Genomic DNA, 3,763 nt, shown 5'->3' on the forward strand with positions numbered 1-3,763 from the left:
AAATTGTATTTCACTGCAATTGTATAATTCGTTGGCCTTTTTCTCTACAATATTTGTCTAAAATTTGCATTTGTCTACAATTGAATTGAAGTAAAATGTTTGTAAATTGTATAATTAAGTGTATAACACAACGATATATGTTTTTGCATGTGTGTATACAATTTCTCTCGCTTTATACAAAACAGAAACAGAAATTATACACTTCTGTGTATAAAGCGAGAGAGGCGAGAATGAGAGAGTGGCGAGCGAGACTTTAAGGAGAGAGGCACCTGGCAAATTTTGGCCAACGTTTGCTATGGAGCACAATTAAATCAAACCCTAGCTACTCCATTTATTTTAGGTTATTAGTTTGCTATTATATATACAATTTTCCCTTCTTTTTTTCAGGGTCTATCGGGTCGAGTCATGGGCCCATAGATCTAACGGTTGTGTTTGTGGGTTGGATCAATTTTTTTTCTAAACAACGTCAAATCATTCTCCAATGTATTAATTTGAAAATTTTAGTTTTAATCAGTATAGTGTATTGTTATCTATTTATTTTGAAATAATTGTAATTGTTGTAATTTAAAAAGTTGAAACTTTAAATTTTATTTTCCAGACAATCTTTTCTCCATCTATCTATAATTTCTAATTAGTTCTTGCTTATTATTATACTAGTGAATTCATCCGCGCTTCGCGCGATTATAAAAAACGATTGAATTTCATTATATATTTCTGCAGATATTTAATTGTTTTTATAGAGAAAAATATTTTGATAGTAGTTATATAACTTCCAAGAAAGTCATAAGTTACTCTTTTGAACCATAAAAATGTAATTAAATTTATAACAATAATTTTTTTCCATATAAAATAAAAAATAAAGAGAACTATAGAAAAGGAACACAACATTCTATTTACCCTGCTTATAGTCCTAATCATTAAAAAAAAGAAATTAATACACAATCTTTCGAACTCTTGTCTGACATCCATTTTCACAAGTTGATCACCATTCAATGATTTTATTCTTTGAGTTAAATTAAAGGATCAATAAAATATGCACCGAAAACATAATAATTTAAAAGACTAATGTGATCATTTGTCCAAAATCTTACAATGCATTTATTTATAGGACTATAATATGAATAATAAATAATGTCAACAATATGAGTACTAATTATATAGAGAATATGATAATAAAATTATGAGAGTAATGAAAATAATGATCCTTAAGTTTTATATTAACGAATATAAATGAATAGTTAATTGACATATTTATTATTCTACAATAAAATATAGAGAAATTGTAAAAGGAAAAAAAAAATTAGAATTCTTAGCAAAAAATTACAATAAAGATGAAAAACTTAAGAAACACAACATATTATTGTGTAGATTTTAGTGTTATTTAAAACTTGTAAAAAAGTATTTTTTTAATTGAAAATTCATGGAAAAATATAACTATTAAGACATTTTTGAGGAACAAAAAAAGGAGCAGAGATAATTATGTTCAATAAGGTCAGAAGTTACTGTTTAAACCAAATAAAATTATAAATTTATAACAATTAGAACTTTATATAAAAAACAAAATAGAGAGAAATCATGAATTAACTATCATAAATAAATAAATAAATAATACTACATCATTCTTATTATCTTAATTATTAAAACATTAAAAAAAATTACCAACATAATGAACATATAAACACGACCTTTAAGTGGAGTATAAATATGACACTTAAGTGGAGTAGTAATAGAATCATTTTTTTTGTATAATAATAATTAAAAAAATTCAAAAAAATTGTCAACCAAATATATAAAAGATGAAGAATTGAAAAATAAAAATAAAATAATCATCATACATTTCTCAAAATACGTTTTTATAAGTATGATTTTAAGAAGTTACAAATTTATATTAAAATTATTTAAAAGTTATAAATATAAAAGGTTAGAAGTTATAGACATTATTAAATTAATTAAAGTTTAGATATATGTAATTGAAGAGGTGTGGATAAAGAGATGGATTTTATAAAATAAGAATGAAAAAGATTAGAGGAAATGCCAAAAAATTCCATAAAAAAAAAAAATAAATAAGATCATTGACCATTGAAATGTGCCACATTACTTTTTTATCATGCAGCTTTTTATAGAGTCCCATATTTTAATTTTGGATAGTATATGTTATAATAAGTCAAAAAAAATGTGTAATAAATATGTAATAAAAAGGCAATGAAAGACTATTATGCCTAATTTACTATAAATATAAATTATTTAAGTAAATTTTAAAATAAGATGAAAGAAATCAGAAAGAAAAAATATAATTAAGTAACGAAAGTGTTATGAGTATTATATTCATAATTTAATGGACAAGTAAATATTTAGAATTTGATGTGCAAATAAAAACACCAAATGAAAAAAAACTATAACGTGACTTCTTGCTAGCGTATATGACTTTTGTTAGCAATGATTTGAACAACTAGAATTATCCACGGCTCGAAACAACAAATAGTAAATAAACAAAAAAAGTAGAAAAAACAAAAGGAAAGAGTAAAGGTGCAATAAAAATATCGAATACAGAATAATTTATTTAACTGTGTTTAAATAATTTATAAAAATACATTTTATTTTAAATATTTTTTGTTATGTAGTTTTAGTGTCCGTTTGAATTGACTTTTTTAGTCATTTTAAGCTAAAATTATTTTATAGCAGTTTTGAAGTGTTTGAATAAAATTAAAAAGTGTTTATAAGCATTTATTTTAAAGGAAAAATAACAAAAATAAGTCAAAAGTAATAAGTTAGAACTTATGACTTTTGGTTTATAAGTCATAAGCGAAAAGTCAATCCAAACATGTCCTTAGTATTTCACCTTTATATTATGAGATTGTATTTTTAATTCTTGTTTAATAAATTCATGACATTTTTTTTTGTATATATATATGAGTGTGTATATGCATATCTTTTGTAATTTGAATTATTCATTTTAGTACTTTAATTCCCTACTCTCAATTAAAAAAGACTAAGACCTCATTTGTTTCCATTAAGATTAAGATCTGAATCTGAATACACATCTAAATATTAAGATTTTTGCATTAATTTTCAGGTGTCTTGATCTGAATATTAAGATGTGATCTCTAAATCTGAACACTAAATAATTAATGCTGTTTGTTTTCAGTATCTGAATGTGCATGTGAAATTAACATTAATTTAATAAAATATCATAAAAATTTCATTTCAACAAAATATATCACTTTTGATAAAAATAAAGTTTTAAAAATTTTAATGATCATGATTTGAAGTACAATCTTTTCATCCAAGAACCTTGATAAACACCAATACACCCAACAATGTTCTTGACAATGTCAATACAAAAAAATTATTAATATAAAAAAAACTTGTCAATATAAAAAAATTATTAACATAAAAAAAAGTTGAAAGGATTTATGAAAACTTAACAATTCAAGAGGAAAAAAATGGTGTATGATTGAGAAAAGAGAGAAAGAAAGTTTTAGTTATGAGATAAAAAAACGCTTAAAGCAAAGAAGCGATGTTATTATTTCATAACTTATTAAATGAGTCTGAATGTTTTTAAGAATCTCCTACAGATCTGATTCATTCAGACCTCTTCAGACCCATTAAGAGGTTTTTTTAAAAAAATAAAACAAACGAACTTAATTGGCTGAATCTGGATTGTCACACCTCTTTTATTTTTTACAATTGTTGAGGATATAACGGGTTTTGAAAATATATATATATATATATATATATATATATATATATATATATATATATA

This window comes from Solanum pennellii, chromosome 7 (genome assembly GCF_001406875.1).
Source record: "Solanum pennellii chromosome 7, SPENNV200".
NCBI classification, from domain to species: Eukaryota; Viridiplantae; Streptophyta; class Magnoliopsida; order Solanales; family Solanaceae; genus Solanum; species Solanum pennellii.